General features: G+C 39.0%; 1 protein-coding gene across 1 annotated transcript in view; it reads right to left on the bottom strand.

Annotated features, from left to right (window-relative positions):
• The window catches only part of KCNJ2 (potassium inwardly rectifying channel subfamily J member 2), a 404,418-nt gene that overhangs the window by 327,780 nt on the left and 57,225 nt on the right, over window positions 1-19,413 (bottom strand). The window contains exon 2 of the transcript XR_016389076.1: window positions 1-19,413. This exon is cut by the window's left edge and continues 33,052 nt beyond it; it is cut by the window's right edge and continues 51,206 nt beyond it. The gene's annotated coding sequence lies outside the window, so the exon portion shown is untranslated.

Consider the following 19,413-nt stretch of genomic DNA (forward strand, 5'->3'; position numbering starts at 1 on the left):
AGTGGATTTATGTGTGGATTTCTATTAGTGAACTGCTGATATTACTGGGTATGTGAGTGTCTGTGACTATTAGTGGTTGATAACCACTAAAATGACTAACCACCTTAACATCCGTTACTATGTGAGTCTATCTAAGATGAAAAGTAGATTATTTCACAGAGTCTTCCAAAAACAAGAATTAGAGCAGAATATTATTGATAAAACTGCACCTAATGAATAAGACTGTAGGAAAAGAAAAAGCCAAGAGGGATGCAAAAAGGAAAAATATCATGTGAAGTTTGTAAAATATCTTCTTCTGAGAATTCGTTTTGGTTTATTTAAGATGGTTTTGCAAAAAGATCCTGCAAAGCATGGTTTAGTTTATAAGTGACTCAGCCACAGAAAAGAGAATATTTCCACAGATACCTAATTTTTTTTTTTTTTTGCTAATGAGTGAAGAGTAAGTAAAACTGTTGAAATGATCACATCTGCTAAATATTTTAGGTGCAAGCACAGAAAATAAGAGTGAATGTAATTGTGGGAGTTGTCAAGCAATCCACAGGAAGAGGACAACTAGATCAATGGCCCAAGAAGGGAACAGATGTGTCAGGTTTGAGAGAGAAGGAAGGTCATGTGACTGGTCATGGTGGGCAGTGTGAAAATTCATATAAAATGGGGTCAGAGACAGATGAATGGATAAAGAAGATGTGGTACATATGCACAGTGGAATACTACTCAGCCATGAAAAAGAATGAATTAATGTCATTTGCAGCCACATGGATGCAACTAGAGATTATCATACTAAGTGAAATAAGTCAGAAAGAGAAAGACAAATACCGTATGATATCGCTTATATGTGGCACAAATGAACATAGATCTACGAAACAGAAACAGACTCACAGACATAGAGAACAGACTTGTGGTTGCCAAGGGGGAGGGGGTTGGGGAAGGAATGGAGTGGGAGTTTGGAATTAGCAGATGCAAACTATTACATATAGGATGGATAAACAACAAGGTCCTACTATGTAGCACAGGGAACTGTATATTCTATATCCTGAGATAAGCCACAATGGAAAAAGGATGTACATATGTGTATAACTGAGTCACTTTGCGGTACAGCAGAAATTAACACAACATTGTAATTCAGCTATATGTCAATAAAAAATAAAATTAAAATAAATGGGGTCAGAGATGTAGGCAGGAACTGGGTCAGGTAGGACTTTGTAAATTCAAGATTTTATTCCAATTCTCACTGGGGAACATCTGGACTATTTGAAGGCAAAAATTGAAATGATCAGATGTTGAAAAGCTCACGCTGACACTGTCGGAATACAAGTGGATTATATTTCTATTTTTATTCAATTTTCATTAATTGAGTACCTACTTTATGTCAGACATTGTGTTAGGGGCTTGCAATACAAAGATGAAGTAACAGTCTCAGAACCGAAGGGGCAAAGCAGATATATGATCACATAACTACAATTTAGGATGATAAGGACTTTTTAAAGCATGTAAATAATTACCCCCCCAAATAAATCCCTTCTTCAGTGATTTACGTGCTTGTCACCCATGTCCCTAACATGAGAATCTCCTTTACTTTAACAAATACTCCACGCCAGAACCTTGGTTGGGATTTGGTCGGGGTTGGGGGGGAGATACAAAAAAGGAGAAATGAAGGTCTCACATTCATTCACTCTTTTTTCTTCCCTCTGAAGTGTAAGCATGGAAGTTTAAGAATTCATTACTCTTTTCTGGAATCGTTGCATCAATAGTAGCAAGAGAAGCAGAAGTAGTAATAGTGACGGTAATAACATGGATCTCTTGTTCATTTGTATTGTACTGTGTAGTCCGTACAATGTTTTAGACGTATCTTTTGTTACCCTTCTTGTTCTCAATACCTCGTGGTGGAATAATAAAAACTGACATTTTACCTTCTCTATTTCACTGCTGAAAAAACAAACAGTAAAAGGAGTTATGTCAGGGAGTTTCAACCATTTTAAATGACAACCCAAGGTAAGAATTGTCGTTTGCTTTTAACATGGTAAGCGCATTTATACCTACATATTGTATAGTACATCCAAAATAAAATTGCATGACACAAGACTTAACCTTATTATATACAAAGCACTCTCCTATTCTGTATGTATTCTATATTAACAATATTCTATTCCATTTTTTTAAATGCTGATCACAACCAAGTAAATTGATAGGTTGCACCCTACAGTTTGAAAAACGTTCAAGTGTTTGCTCAAAATCACACAGCTGATAAACTGAGGGTTTGGTGTTTAAACTCAGGTCTCTGCACTCAGTTTAATGTTCTTGCCACATAACTAACATCTCTGGTCCTTCTTTTTGTCCGTTTCAATCCAACCCACTAACTTAATCTTCAGTAAGAGTCTTCAGTAAGAGAACTGGGTTTTGAAGTGGAATGGACCCCGTATTCTTCCCTGGTGTCCATACATCCCCAGCAGGTGTGTGAATGAGGTTCCTGGTGTCAGTGACCCTCCCTCATGAATTTCATGCCTTCTCTCAAATCTCCCTCATACCTACCCTATGCTTTATGTAAAACATGCTTTTGCCATTCCCTGAAGACACCAAACATGTCCTGACCTTGGACACATTATTTGTAATGTTCCTATTGCTGGAAATATCCCATCATCACAAACCATCGATCATCCTTTGACTAGTAATTATCTACCTCTTAGTCTTCTCTGTGAAGTGGAAATTACTTAGGTTTGAAGTTAGAATTAACATGAGTTTCAGAACATGAAATTACACTGGGACAATGGTATCAGGTAAGTGTGACTACCTAAGCAAAGTAATTAAATGAGTTTTAGTTGATCAGAGTTGAAAAAAAAAAAAAAGGTACTTTTCTCTTTAAATGCCTGGTTGTTCCAGAATGTGAAAAATAATAGTGAGTCGGGCTTCCCTGGTGGCGCAGTGGTTGGGAGTCCGCCTGCCGATGCAGGGGACGCGGGTTCGTGCCCCGGTCTGGGAGGATCCCACGTGCCGCCGAGCGGCTGGGCCCCTGAGCCATGGCCGCTGAGCCTGCGCGTCCGGAGCCTGTGCTCCGCAACGGGAGAGGCCACAGCAGTGAGAGGCCCGCGTACCGCAAAAAATAATAATAATAATAGTGAGAGACGAAGCATGAATGGATATGGGAAGTTGTAAAAGGTTTGCAGAAAAGGGATTTTTCTTTGCTTTGGTTTATAATACCTTCAAATACACGAGCCTGAAAAGAAGTAATAAAATGTGTTAAAATTTTGCCAAAATTGTCTCAAGTTAATTGGTTTATTTAAAAGGAAAAAAAAAACTGGTGAATCATTTACTGCCAAGTAGTATATTAAAGCGAAATTCGAACTGACTCAGTTAAGATGATAAATTATTCTTAGAGCTCTTACAAGGGGTTGTAATAAGTTTTTTTAAAATTGTCTGTGTAATCTGTCCAGGTAGCAAAGTTTCCATATCTTATCATATAATTGTCTGTGGTTTGTGTTCACTTTATCATACCTTTGATTATAAAAAAAAGAAAAAAGAAAAACCTTACTTGTGATAAAGTTCCTTACAATCGTGTTTCCTTACTATGTTAATTTTAAAATAGTTTAATATCACTTTATTTGGATTAAATAGGTACCCAATGATTGTTTCTCAGGCACCCATGAGCCTATTGTAATCAAGTGTCAAAATATCCTGTGTTACCACATTTAATTTTGTCTTCCCAAGATCAAGCCTTAAACGTGGGGGATAAAATCAGGACACACTAAAACTAAAGGATTTCTTAGAGGGCCCCTGGCAACTCACGGTGATCTATTCTTTCATCGTATAAAAAGAGAGATGCCAGAAGTAATTTTGATGGTTTCATATGTGCCATGCTTCTTAATTAGCTCAACTTTATTATAAAATCTGCATGGGAAAAACTGTCAGATCAGAAAGAATGTTCAGCCTTTTCTAGATTAAGTCAGTGTAGGGAAAATGTGATTATTCTGGGTTGCTTTTTTTTCAGATATTGTACACTTTATGGGAAAGCCCTAGAGATTTTGCAATGCTTTCTCTGTTCATAATATATTCTTATCCTCAAGGGAAATAGTGAAAATCCTCTATGAAATGGTTTGTACGAAATTCCAATAGAATTTTACTCCCACCCTTATAGTTTTGGTTACTATAATAAATTAACCACAGACTGTCATTCTTATTATCCAACGAGTCTCCATTTTCCTGTGACACTTACCTACAAAGCAAGCTATTGCAAGCTGATGGTGTTTCTACTACAAGCTACAGGCTGGAACTTGCGTCTTTAACACAGAAGAGTCTCTGAGTCCTGTGAAAAGATTATGTGAACTTTTGATCCGTCTAAGAACAGGCTCTGGGTACAGGATTCTGAGCTAACATTGCTTAGACAATTTCAGACTGCTTGAGTGAGCTGAGTCGGGGTTTCCAGGACTCTTTTGAGCCCAGAGGCAGACATACTTCGTGAAAGCAAACCACTCACCCTCAACACCCAGCAGAACGTGAATATATTACATAGAACATAATGAACTACTACTATGGTTACTTGTTTTAACAAAATTAAGCTAGCACTGTTTTTTTACTGTTCAGGGATACAGGAAGAGCTCTCTCCTCCGACTAAGTATCAATTTAGTAGGCTATGCACTTGAAAACTAAAATGAAACACTTTAAAGTGGTGTTAATATCTTCCTGTCTCTCAGAATTCAGAAACAATTACTTCTCCTGAGCAGGATAAGACTCTGTCCCCCTTTGTGCCAGGACGCAATTAGACAAATGAATTCTGCAGGATGCAATTAGACAAATGAATTCTGCAACCAAGATCTGCATGGGAGTGTCATGTTTGAGAATGACTCTCATTTAATCGGGAATGACAAGCCCAGTAGTAAGGAATAAGGATTGAATTTATGCGTGGAACCAATGCCTATAACATTCTTCCAAAGAACTTGAACCTGGGCTTGGCTCACAGGTAGTATTGGAGCCACTTCCTGGAAGGTCAGAGACTTTACAAGAATTTGTAAACTTCGAGAAGAGAGAAATTCACCCAAATTCATAAATACTGTGAGTGAAATCTGGTGGAGGCTATGCCTTGGACTTGGCTTTCTAGCCTCAGGGCAGAAAAGTAAACGAGAGAGGCTTTTTTAAAGTCCAGTTGAGATTCCTTGTGACATTTCCAAACAGAAGTCAATTCTTTCGCAATACTGTTTACTCAGTGCTATAAGGTTCTAGTTTTTCCAGAGTAAATTCAAGGAGGATTATATGATTAGTGTACACTGTTGCCACAGGTCAAATGTCACAAGACCAACCTTTCTTGATCAGAAGAACAGGCTTTGAAAATTGTTTATGATCACAGGAGCTAAGTGGGCAATGGCGGGATGCTAGAAAAATAATCCCAATAATCGAAAATAATCCAAAACTTCAAAATAGGGAGAAGAGATTACTGGGAGTTCTTTGAGCAAAGAGCTGGCCTTAAATTTCTGTTGTCTTCCTATTTTACAGTTTTACAAGGGGCAGAGGGGTAGATTTTTGTCCAGCAAAGATGGAAATGGTTTCTGACCAGTGAAACAGTAACACCAAAGGTATATTGCCCTGTGTGGTATTAGCCAATTTTGTATCTGATTCAGCAATTTTAATTTTCTTTTCTTAAATTTTATATATGTCTATATAGGCACAGGCACATGTGTGTCTGTGCTTTAAATTGGTCATAACATCCTGTTTATGTTACCCATTAGTTAATCATGAATAAATTCATTAATAATGAGTTGATGTTAAGTAAAATCTTTGATATGTGTTTATATTTGGCCCTTGTTTGGTGAATGAGGAATGATTGCCTATCTACAGGATTAGCTCACTTTTTTTATACATGAGCTTGACTTTTTGTTGCCTACAGAATAAAAGCTTTATGACATTGATGAGGGGGTGAAGATAGTGTCGATTACTAGTCACAGGAAACAAGCGCATACTAATTCAAATTCAATACAAATTGAAGATTTTTGTTTGTTTGTTTTTTAAAGAGAGTGGGTGTGTTGATTGACACGTTGGTTGACCAGGTTGAAAGAGCTAGTGAAGATCTGAAGACAAGAGTGAGAGAAGAAAATTGTTGTAGACATGTATAGAAGTAAGATAGGGTAAAAAGCTTTGGGATAAGATTTGAATGGGAGACTGAAATTGCATGTTAAAGGTATAAAGGAAAAATGATGTATAATATGCAAAAGGAATCATGAAGGGTGGTAATACTGAGAAAACGAAATTGCGGCATTCAGTTTGATGGTAGATTTTCTCCTGTAGCCCAAATACCACTCAAGTTGAAAAACAATAAAATGAAGCATTGTTTCTTTGCACTGATAAACTGGAAAATTTTATAGGACCTCATGGGGCCAGAGGTCACACTGAATTTAAAGATCAGATGTAGTGAGAATGAGAGAATGCAAAGTTGAAGAGCTAGGAACTGAAATGTTAGTGTTTGATACCTTAGTATGGCAAATCTCGAGGTCATGCACAGGAGTGAGAAAGTTGCTGAAAGAGTAAAGTTAAAATTCTAAGTTATAAGGAAATGCAAAACAGCCATGTTGGATATGACATTTACATTGATATAGACATCATCTACTAAAGTTGGGTGGTGATTATAAGTCATCAGTGATATAAAAGCGAGTGACTTTATTAGTAAAGAAATTGATAAATATTCATAAGGGGTGGAGAGAAGTACAGATGAATAATTCAACCTATAAAAGAAAACAGGGTTTTTTGTTTTGCTTTTGTTTGTTTGTTTCCAAAAATATGTAAGAATAGATTGAGAGTTGCAGAATAAGAGAAAACTTACCCTAACTTTGGTCCATGTCTGTCACATGTTGCATGAATGTTTAAAAACCAAGCACTGGATGGGACCCAATAAAAACCGGGGTTCACAAGAGACACCCAGGATTTAATTAGATTTGAAAAGAGCATGGAGCAGCTTGTAAAGGAGTAGATATTATCAAGTAGTTTCTTTATAATGAAACAAGGGCTTTAGAGTTTAGGTGGTCCTACAAATTACATGGTTTAAATCTTTCTCTTCACTTGCCAGCCAGTGACAATTATTTTACCCCTGAGCCTTGTTTATCTATTCAAGAAAAAAAGGGATGATAATAACCTTCACTCCATGTTAAATGCTTAGCCAGTTCTTGACATGTAATTAGTCCTTTGGAATTGTTAGGTGGTATTTATATTCTGCAGAAGAGATCGGTAGTGGGCCAAGTAGCCAGTGAGAAATGTAGAGCCAAGTTGGGGAAAGAACATAAAAGGGAATTGGTGGATGAAGTGTTCTGCATTGTGGGATGGAGGGATACTTTAAGAAACAGATAACATGGGCCAGAATTGAGCCATGCCAGGGAGAATGTGGTCAAGTGGGAGGTTGGAAGAAATATTTTGGAGACAGAAGCAATAGGACCCAGTAAATAGTTGCAGGTAGTTATGGGAGAGAGAGGGCATGAAGGAAGATATCCAGGCTGTGAGCCTCTGTGATTAGAATGGTGATTCCATTGACAAAAGTAAGAAATTTAAGAAGTTCAATCTGGGAAAGGGGTACGGAGATCCAGGGATTCCTTTTGTTTAAAATAGAGTGACCTGGTGGATGTGGAGAACAAACGTATGGTTACCAGGGGGGAAGGGTGGGGGAGGGATAAATTGGGAGATTGGGATTGACATATACACACTACTATACATAAAACAGATAATTATGGGCCTCCCTGGTGGCGCAGTGGTTGAGAGTCTGCCTGCCGATGCGGGGGGTGCAGGTTCGTGCCCCGGTCCAGGAGGACCCCACATGCCGGGAGAGGCTGGGCCCGTGAGCCATGGCCACTGAGGCTGCGCCTCCAGAGCCTGTGCTCCGCGGTGGGAGAGGCCACAACGGTGAGGGGCCTGCGTACCGCAAAAAAAAAAATATTCCTGGTCCTGAACTAGACCTGCTGGTTTGCATGCTCTGGTGAAAAGCCCCTGAAATGTTATTTTTAACAAGCAGCCTAGGTGATTCTGAAGTGAACCAACCACCTGTCTAGGAAAATAATGGAAGCATTACCTGGAGTAAATTGTCAAGACAGAGGGAGGGAGAAAGTAGGGGTGGGGATGGGGGTTAAGGGTCAAGATAAAGAACTTGGGGAAAACCTTCATTTATGCCATGAAAGGAGAAAAATATGCTAAAGACAATGTAAAAAAATATAAAAGAAAGCAATAAGGAAAGTGGAAGACAAAACAAGAGAACATTTCAAGCACTTGTGGGTGGTCCACAGTGCCAAATATTTTACAGCAGTGCTTCTTAAACTTTAATGCATAAACGAATCACAAGAATTCTTGTTAAACTATAGATTCTAATGCAGTAGTTCTGAAGGGAGACCAGAGCTTCTGCACTTCTATCAGGCACCCAGGTGGTGCTGATGCCACAGACACACAGACCACACTTTAAGTAGCAAGACTTTAGAGAAATTGATACAGCTTAATAAAGAATGAGCCATTGTGATTCTTTAACTAGGATGTCAATGGTGACTTTTAACAGAGAGGTTTTTAAGATGGTAAAGAAGAAAGCCAGCTGGCATGGATTTAAGGAGTGTGTGGGTAATAATGAAACAGAGGCATTTATTTTGGACTACATTTGAAAATTGAGGCTAAAGAGAAGAGAAGCAAAAAGCAGACAAGGATAGCAGGGTTCTGAACTGGAAAATTATTTAAGTTAAACAACACGGTGGGCTGAGATAAAGTAGGACTTGCTGACAAAAAGTAAATAAAATATATGGGCTTCCCTGGTGGCGCAGTGGTTGAGAGTCCACCTGCCGATGCAGGGGACACGGGTTCGTGCCCTGGTCCGGGAAGATCCCACGTGCCGTGGAGCGGCTGGGCCCGTGAGCCATGGCCGCCGAGCCTGCGCGTCCGGAGCCTGTGCTCCGCAAAGGGAGAGGCCACAGCAGTGAGAGGCCCGCGTACCAAAAAAAAAAAAAAGTAAATAAAATATATTATACACTTACCATCTACTGCTTAGGAAGATATAGATCCGATATTACTTTCCTTAACGAACTAAAAAGTCAATCGATAGCACTGGCCCCGTATTATCCTTAACGAACTAAAAAGTCAATCGATAGCACTGCCCCCGTATTAGGAAGACCTTAAAATATTTAACTATCTGTATCTTATTCCCATCTTACATATCATTGTTTTCCAGTATTTTATTTCCACACTGCTTTCTTTACTTATTAAATTAGTTGCTATTGTTTTTGTTGTTTTATGTGAACACTTGTCTAGATTTACCCACGTTTACCCATATTATTTCTCACCATGCCTTCTTTTTTTTTTTCTCAAGCAAAGAAAGCATAACAATACCAAATTTATTTCACACAGAATCATTGCAACATTCACCATGCCTTCTTGATAATTAAATTCTTACCATGCAGGTGCAGTAAGTGTTGTTCTTCCTGAGTGGTCTTGCTACTCAAAATGTAATTGGATCAACAGCATGGGTGTCACTTGGGAGCTTAGTAGAAATGGAGACCCTCAGGACCCAGAGGTAATGAAGCAGAATCTCTACAAGGTCCCTAGGTGACTTATAGGCACATTAAAGCTTGAGAAGTTCTAAGTGGGACCTGCAATGCTACATTTCTGGCACCTTCCAGGTAATGCTCACGCTGCTGTTTCTGGTCCAAGACATACATTTTGCAGCAAAGCTTGAGGTTCATTTAGTATCATTTACTGGTAATAATCTTAGGTTTTGATGTTTGAAAACGTCTTTATTTTTGCTTATCTTGGAGTTATTGTTGAGGATGACATGAAATTTGACATCGAGATTTATTTTTTCTTTCATTTGAGAGATAATCCTCTGTTTTCTCATTTTAATTGTTTCTCTTGGAGAAATTTTCTACTCGTATCATTTTCCTTCCTCTATAGGTAACCTGTTTTTTTCTCTCTTGATGTTTTAAAAATGTTCTCTTTGTCTTTCTGTAGTTTATTTACTAATGATTTAATTGTAAAATTCTTTTTTCTTTGAAATACTGCTTCGAGTCTACTGTGATTCCAGAATCTAAGGGTTTGAGTCTTTAAAAATTTTAGAGTGTTCTTAGTTATTTTCTCTGTGAATATTACCTACCCCACGTTTTCCCTATTCATTCCTCTGGAATGTTTTTAAAAACATTTGGTGGATCTTCTCCATTTTTCTTAACCTCTCTTTTTTATGTTATAGATTTTTGCTTGTCTGTATTGCATTATGTATAATTTCTTGAGCTCTACCATCCAATTCATTAATTCTCTCTACAGCTGTGCTTTCTTTATCTTCTGTTTAACATTTACATTGAGTTTCATTCCAATGACTATATGACGATATTTTCCACTGATATATCTCTTCCTAGTTTTCTTTCAATACTATAATATTTTGTTTCATATGTTTGGCTCCATCGTTTCTCTACTAAATCAATCCAAATGCATTAAGTTTGCATCCAAAAATTCCTCTATCCAATATTTTTGGAAGTCTACTATGTTTTTTGTGCAGGATATTGCTTATGGTGGCTTGTTTCTTGAGTAGTACTTCTCAGACTTCAACACATACTTGAATCATATGTGCATCTTGTAAAATTATATGTTTCAATTCACTCAGTCTAGGGCAAGGCTTGAGGTTCTTCATTCCTAACAAGCTCCCAGGGATTCTGATGCTGTTGGGCCACATGCCAGTCTCTGAGTAGCAAGTCCTAGGGTATTTTATTATTTTCCATTATTCACTTATGTTTGAGGGGGATTTATGTGGAGGAATTTTATGTGAACTGGATTGAAAATCCCTCTGGAAATTGTTTTAATTTCTGTCAGGAACAGTAAGCTGGGACTATCTCATGTGTGTGCATGTGTGCATACTGATTTTTTTTTCACTTGTGCTTTTCAGGATCTTTCAAGTGGTATGACTTTGTATGCCAAATGTGCTTTAGGGCTAGATTGTTATGAGCTCTCAGAGGAGAGTTTTTCTCCCTCCCTTCCCCTCTAATCCAGAGCCAGAATAAGAAAGCCAACATTCTGTGTCATATCTCTTTGCTGGTGGGTGGACATTTTCTATTTTACTCCATCATTAAAGGTATAATCCTTCAAAAATCTTGATTTTATGTGACGGTGTCAGGTCCAACTTCCCACCTAGTATGAGCCAAAGACTTTCTCTTCTCTTCCAGCTTATTCATTAAACTCAAGGCCTCACGACAGCCAAGCGGTAAGTGACAGCTCACTCTATGGTTCCAGCCTTCTCTTCATTTTTTAACCTCTTGGCGTGTTTCTTATATTTTATCTAGTATTTCTAGATGTTTCACATTGGAGTATATTTCAAGTTATCTAGTATACAGTGTTATTGGAGTATAAATCTGCTAAACATTTAGGAGGATTTCTAAACAAGATGGTTAGAGGGGTTTTTTTAAAATACCTAATGTTAATAGTTAAAATCCTAAGAATCTGGAAGGTCTGAATTCTAAAAGACTTCCAAACAGGTGGAATTTTACTTTATTGAGAATTTTTGTCAATCAACTCCACCATTATTACCCTGAATTTTTCCCTTTTTTACCATATGTGTTGGTGTAGTATAGACACAGCCTGAATCATCATGAGGGTTAGAAATGGGGTTTGAATCTATAAAAAGCTTAAAAAAATAAGATGTGATGCCATGGAGACCGATGGCTTTTTTCTCTCTCTCCCGGGGAAAGATTCAGAACCAAAGTTATAAGCAAATGTAATTTCAGATGACTAAACCCAAGTACAGGTATGTCAACTGAGGGCATTTGCAAATGTGTCTGGCTCTGATAACTAAGACACTGTTGAAGAGATTATTCCACCAGTGCTTTATTCCCGTTTCTTGACAATGAACTGGCTAAGAAAATAGTAATGTAGACACTTTATCTCTCAGATTCTTTAATTCTTTACCTGGTTCTATAAAAAATAAAATAAAACACAATCTAAGCAGCCAAGTGCCCCTCCCCCCCGAACTTGAAATATTTGGGGCAATCATGAGTGTATAATATGCTGATATCCAAGGACCATAGGAAAGAGAGAATAGTGGACCCAAGTGGCTTAGAGTCTTGGGAGAATAAAAAGTCTCCAGAACTCCATCCCTCAGGTTGCTTCCAGAATATCTAGTGTTCTGCTCAAAAGAGGCTTTAGAACCCAAGGATGATTCAAGCAATCCTTGGTAAGAAAACAGCATAGAGAAGTATAGGAAGCTACTCTCTAGTAGGGAAAAATAATGGGAGGCGAGCCAAACTATGAGTGATAATCTTAATTGTAGCAAGCAGTAATAGAGAGTCAAGGAATTGTGTATTCCAGTGATGAGCAGGTGGGAAACGAGATACTATAGAGAAGTCGTTCAATATGCACGCTCTAGAGACAGTGTAGCTAGCGTCAAATTCCACCTTTACCACTCACTAAGTGTAGGATCTTGCACAATTTATTTAACTTTGCTAAGCCTCAGTTTCCTCATCTATAAAAGAAAAGTACCAAACCTCACAAGGTTGTTGAAATCATCACGTTGAACCATAATGTAAAGTGCTTAGCATAGTACCTGGCATCTGCTGTGTGCCCCCAAATAGTTGATGAAAATGATGATAATGGTGGTGGCATTAGATTTAGCTATAGGGTCTGGACCAGAAGGCTGAGGATCCAATAAAGCCTGTTCGTTTGATTGTTCATTCATCCACTTAATTATGCATCAGATATTCTGTACACACCAGACGTCATTCAAGGTATCTGGAACTCCAGGCTGGAATGTCAAGCAGGGAACAAAGACTAATGCACAGACTGACCAAAGCTAAGAACATACTACAGGGCTTCCCTGGAATTCCAGGCTGGAATGTCAAGCAGGGAACAAAGACTAATGCACAGACTGACCAAAGCTAAGAACGTACTACAGGGCTTCCCTGGTGGCGCAGTGGTTGAGAGTCCACCTGCCGATGCAGGGGACATGGGTTCGTGCCCCGGTCCAGGAAGATCCCACGTGCCGCAGAGTGGCTGGGCCCGTGAGCCATGGCCGCTGAGCCTGCGCGTCCGGAGCCTGTGCTCCGCAACGGGAGAGGCCACAGCAGTGAGAGGCCCGCATACCACACACACACACAAAAAAGAACATACTACAAATGAGAGCCTCCATAAACAACCACAGCTCATCACTGGCATAACCTACGTAATCCACCAACAATCAGACCACTTCTGGATGATACCAGGTGTTAAGACTGAATCCACTGATGTGTCTCCTCACCTGTCACTACTGACTTGGCTGGTTATGAAGAAAAAGCTGGCAGTGATGGTAGCCATATATGGCAATAAGAAGTATTACTGAAATGTGATAGACTATAGTTAATTCTGAATCACTCACTCTTCTGCCAGGAGCTTGACTCTTCCTAAGGGCTATTCTGGTTCAATAGAAGGTGCCCCAAAATGCCTTGCAGTCTGATGCTTATGTCTGAGTGTTGATTTGGCCACACCCTAGTTGTAGAAACCTTAGCATATGAACTCTCCTTTCTCATCTTCAGTTTCTTTTTTTTTAACGAAGTATAATTGGTTTACAATGTTTTGTTAGTTTCTGGTGTAGAGCGAAGTGACTCAGATATCTATGTCTATATCTATATAGATATTCTTTCTCAGATTCTTTTCCATTATAGCTTATTACAAGATATTGAAAATAGTTCCCTGTGCTATACAGTAGGACCTCGTGGTTTATCTATTTTATATATAGTAGTTTTTATCTGCTAATCATAAACTCCTAATTTATTCCTCCCCTGCCTTTCCCCTTTAGTAACCATGTTATGATGGTAACATTGTTTCCTATGTCTGTGAGTCTGTTTCTGCTTTGTAAATAAGTTCATTTAAATCATTTTTTAGATTCCACATATAAGTGATACCATATGATATTTGTCTTTCTCTGTCTGACTTACTTCACTTAGTTTCATAATCTCTAGGTCCATCCATGTTGCTGCAAATGGCATGATTTCATTCTTTTTTATGGCTGAGTAGTATTCCATTGTATATATGTACCACATCTTCTTTATCCATTCTTCTGTCGATGGACATTTAGGTTGCTTCCATGTCTTGGCTATTGTAAATAGTGCTGCTATGAACACTGGGGTACATACATCTTTTCAACTTAGAGTTTTCTCCAGATGTATGCCCAGGAGTGGGATTGCAGGATCATATGGTGGCTCTGTTTTTAGTTTTTTAAGGAACCTCCATGCTGTTCTCCACAGTGGCTGCACCAATTTACATCCTCACCAACAGTGTAGGAGGGTTCCCTTTTCTCCACACCCTCCCCAGCATTTATTACCTGTAGACCTTTTTTTTTGGGGGGGGGTACGTGGGCCTCTCACCACTGTGGCCTCTCCCGTTGCGGAGCACAGGCTCCGGACGCGCAGGCTCAGCGGCCATGGCTCACGGGCCCAGCTGCTCCGCGGCATGTGGGATCTTCCCGGACCGGGGCACGAACCCGTGTCCCCTGCATCGGCAGGCGGACTCTCAACCACCGCGCCACCAGGGAAGCCCTAGACTTTTTGATGATGGCCATTCTGACTGGTGTGATGTGATACCTCATTGTAGTTTTGATTTGCATTTCTCTAATAAGTAGTGATGTTGAGCATCTTTTCATGTACCTGTTGGCCATCTGGATGTCTTCTTTGGAGAAATGTCTATTTAGGTCTTCTGCTCATTTTTTGATTGGGTCATTTCCTCATCATATTCAGGATTGTAAAATTAACTAGCTAATGGGAAAGTACACTGTATAGTAGATAATAGTAGATGTGTTGAGCATTTCCAGAGCCTCTCTCTGCCATGTTTCGCCCAAACAATATGGACACACTGCATCAAAGGTCTCCCTTGCTTCTGAGGTTGGTTGAATTTGACTAACAGGAAGCACTGGGTGGCTGGGAGGAGAGTGATATCAGAGTATTTATCTCCTCCTACACCCCACATGACCTGTATTCATTTAACAAAGTTCATAACTACCATCAGAGGTCCTCTCGCCATATTTTGCTCTCTAACTACTGGTAGTTGCTACCTCCCCACATCCCTAAGGTAGCAGTCAGTTGGCTCATCTTATTTTCTGGTTTTTCCAGTTTTTGGTTTGTTTTTTTTTTTAACTCATTCCAATTGTATCCAGAACACAAAGAGTTCCCTACTGAGCAATGTGGTTTGACCACGAGGCCATCTCAGCCATGCACTAAGTGCTCGCCTGCATTACGGTTCATCCATTTTTCGAAGCAAGGTAACTTCCAAGAATGGGAAACATTGGGGTTTTAAAATGTATTATCTGTTGTTGAATGTATTTCAGTAAAACATTCTGTGGCCACCGAAGGTTCAACATATTGAACCTAGAACTGAAGATCGCTTTTTCTGCACTAGTGGAAAACTAAAAGCATAAGGTGAAAAGATTAACCAGTTTCCTATGATGACAAGTTTTCATTTTTCAAGATCTGCTTTATGGAGTATTTCTTCCAAACATCGAATTCAAAACTCTTTGCCACACACACACACAAAAAATTTTTTTTCTGATATTTTTGTCAAAGATTCCAAGCCCTTAGCTTTTGTCTTTGCACTATTCCACAAATACACATTTTCATATCTTTTATTTAATTTGGTTTGGTTTGCAATATCATGGTTGCATGGCAAAGTGATTTGTAATTTCGGAGTCTTGAGTTTTAACATTGTTATTCCTACCAATGAACCCTCTATCCTGGGGGATATCATTTACCTTCTCTGTCTTTTAACATATTCATAACTAAAATGGGAATATCGCTCTCTTCCTTTTTCAAAGAATTACTATCAGATAACCTAAGCTATCTTGTCTGTAAGTAGAATAACTGCACAGTTTTCAAATAGTCTTGAAAAAGCCTATGATGTTGAAATAAAATCCAATTAGATACACAGGTCACTTACAATAGGGATCATTGAGATTAGCATAATATCAGGAGAAAATAATGAGAAACACACATGTTCAGGTACATTAACGCCCATGGTTTTTTTTTTAATTTTTGTTTGTTTGTTTTTTTATTTTTTGGCTGCATTGGGTCTTCGTTGCTGCAGGCGGGCTTTCTCTAGTTGCGGCGAGGGGGGGCTACTCTTTATTGTAGTGCACAGCCTTCTCATTGCCATGGCTTCTCTTGTTGAGGAGCACAGGCTCTAGGCACAAGGGCTTCAGTAGTCATGACACGTGAGCTCAGTAGTTGTGGCTCGTGGGCTGTAGAGCGCAGGCTCAGTAGTTGTAGCGCATGGGCTTAGTTGCTCCGTGGCATGTGGGATCTTCTCAGACCAGGGCTCGAACCCGTGTCCCCTGACTTGGTAGGCGGCTTCTTAACCACTGAGCCACCAGGAAAGCCCCAACGCCTATGTTTTAATGATAGATGTTTATGTGAGGCTACAAAACTGGACTAATGGATCCAAATTCGTACTGGTTTTCACCATCAAGAGTGTGATTTCATGCAACAAGAGGAACACCATGTCCAAGGCGTTGGAAAAATACGTCTTTGTGTCAAAGTCCTAGATACACATCAAAAATCTTAAGGACATTGTTCCTCTATTTGGAAATCCTTCCTGTCAAGTGGTGCTGTCAGGCCACTTTCGCATGCTCAGCTGAGTCGGTGGGTTTCACAGTGATCCATGGCCCAGGCAGACAGCACATGAAAAGTCTTCCATTCAGTGAGGGCTCTCAAGTCCTCTATAAAAGTCTCTTGGTTTCTCAGCTCATGATCTTCTAGTAAGAGATGAGTGTCATGCTATAGACAAGATAGAATTTTGAACTGACACTCACATGAGATGGTACATGCAAAGGCCTTCACGTCACACCTGGGACAAAGTTATTATGATAATAATAATAATTTTCTCATGTAAGTGCATCCTTTTCATAAAATATTGGAAAATAATTAACTCATGGAAAGTATCATTTTTAATAGGACTAATATGATCCTCCCACTAGTATAATCCCTGTAATTATCCTTTAAAATCACTTAGATCAACCATGACTGTTTATGGTTTATCCCTCCGCAAAGAAGGAACACACCTTTAATACTGTTGTACTCTTATCTTTACACATTTTAAAACTCACATATTCAGCTTAGCTTCTCCAATGATAAACGCAAGTCAGAAACACAAAGAGCATAAGTAGACAAAACACAGGAAGACGAAAACAAAAAAAGTCTGAAGAATAGGTAGACCTGGACCTAATGGGAGAAGATAAAATGAAACCAGATGGATATTTTATACCTTTATTTTTGTTTCACTGAGTGGAACAGACAGATAATCAAAAACATTTCCTCACTGTTACTTTTCTAATCTCCTCTGTCACCTTCCACCAAAATATTAGGCCAGACAGAGGCTCTCTGTGTTCCTCATCTTCTGTCATCTTCTGCTTTAGAGAAACGTATGTTTTTATGACCAAGCTCTGACATGATCACTGAAAGAAGCTGAGTAAATATTTTTAAGATAAGCCTGGAGATCTTACTGTCTCTAAATCATCAACGGACAAAAAGAGAGAGAGACAGGGAGAGGCAGTTTCCTATTCAAACATGTTGCTTAAGAGCTAATGGGAGTATTATTATGATTGATGGACCAGAGTCTTTGTCTTCAGGAACACTTAATGGGGTAGGAACCGACCAATATTTACATTGGAGGTGAAGCCACGTTTTACTTCATCTGGGGTCAAATATTACCGAATGTGAAATACATTCTTCACACTGACACTGCCTTCCTTTCAGCCCAAACTGGGTGTCTGAGAATCCCCCCAAATCTCCATTTGTAATACTCCCAAGCTTCAAAGTTCAGTGACGAAGGAGAAGGATGGGGCTGCTTCAATTCTAGGGTGGGTGACTAATAAACTATAGGTGAGAAAAGCGTATAATTCAAGTGCTGAAAAACTATAAATGCTGTACGTGGGAGCAAGTACACAAGGCCTATTAAAGTAAAATGGTCTCCACATAGATCAAAATAGTGGGTCAAAGATGAAGACTTAGAGAAATAATAGCATAATAATTGCAATGTGGTTCTGTCATTAATGATTATGCCTGGAAAAAAAGAAAAAGGATGTTACGTATACAACCCTTCCAGCTGATAAACGGAAGATGATTTTCGTATCCTAGTTGATATTCCAACATTGAGCACAGAGAAATTTCAGGTCAGTGCATTCTTTTCCTTTCTGGTTTGTGACACTTGCATTTAAGTGAAGAGAACCAGGCAAATGTTTGAGATTAAACAGAAGGAGCATTCTAATGAGAGCTTTGGAAGGCTTCTCAAGGCCAAATCCATGCTTTCCGTTTGATAACCAATTGCCTTAAGTAAAAGAGAATGGAGGCCAGCTCGGGACCAAGGATGCTATCAGGTTCACTCCAGGATTGAAGATTGGCACCAAAGTCTTGCCTGTGTTCCTCCCTGCTTCAAATTCCTCCACTCCCATTTGTCTTTAAATCTACTCCAATCAGGGTTTTGCCTTCACCACTCTGTCAAAACTGCTTTCATCATAATTATCACTGACCTGCTCGATAAACCATAGCCAATTATTCATTTGCTAAAGCTAACCATTCCCTTCTCCTGTGCTTCCAGAACATTATATCCACCTAGGTTTCCTCCTGTCTTTCTGGGATTTTCCAGTGTCTTTGCTTGTTCTTCTCATCTCCCCCACCTCTAGATATAGGTGTGCTCAAGGGTCCCCTTGGGGGACTTCTTTTCCTTTCAGTCTACACTCACTCTCTCAGAAAAACTGACAGTGCAGAAATGTATATCTCAGCCAAGATTTCTCCCCAGAAATCTAGACTCATACTTCCAGCTGCTTAAATGAAGTCTACTCTGGCACAGAGAGTAGAAATCTCAAACCAAGTCTGTCCCTTGTTGAACTTCCGATCTGCTATCCAAAATCTTTCCTCCCTCAAATAATGACAAATCTCCCCTGACTTTATTCTGCAGTGTCTAACCAGCTATGCAATCTACCCAGTGGTTTTTCATTCCAATATATTTTGCACTTCTAAAATTTCTGTTTCTTTTTTTATATAATTTCCATTTTGCTGTTGAAAGTCTAATTTTTTTCCTTTATTGTTTTCATATTTACTTTTAAATCCTTTAGCATGTTTATAATTGTTCTTTTAAAGCCTTTGTTTTCTAATTCCGTTATCTAATTTCTGAACATATTTATATTTATTGGTTTTTCTCTTGGTCAGGGCCACATTTCCCTGCTTCTTTGCAGGTCTCATTATTTTTATTATGATGTCTTCCTTGCTGTGATTTTCTTACTGTTTATTCTGTCTGATGCTTATCGAACTTCTTGGATTCATTTATATTTTTCAGCGAATTTGGAAAAAAGTTTACCACGAATGTATACTGGACATATAGATACCAAGTTCTTGAGTATTTGGATTTTGTTTCCTTGTTATTGAGTTTTGTTCTGGAAGGAGTTAATTTACTTTCATATCATTTTGATAATTTTAAGGT

Source organism: Delphinapterus leucas, chromosome 19, assembly GCF_059928025.1.
Source record: "Delphinapterus leucas isolate spDelLeu-1000000601 "Yukka" chromosome 19, BTC_Dleu_Yukka2, whole genome shotgun sequence".
In the NCBI taxonomy this organism is placed as follows: domain Eukaryota; kingdom Metazoa; phylum Chordata; class Mammalia; order Artiodactyla; family Monodontidae; genus Delphinapterus; species Delphinapterus leucas.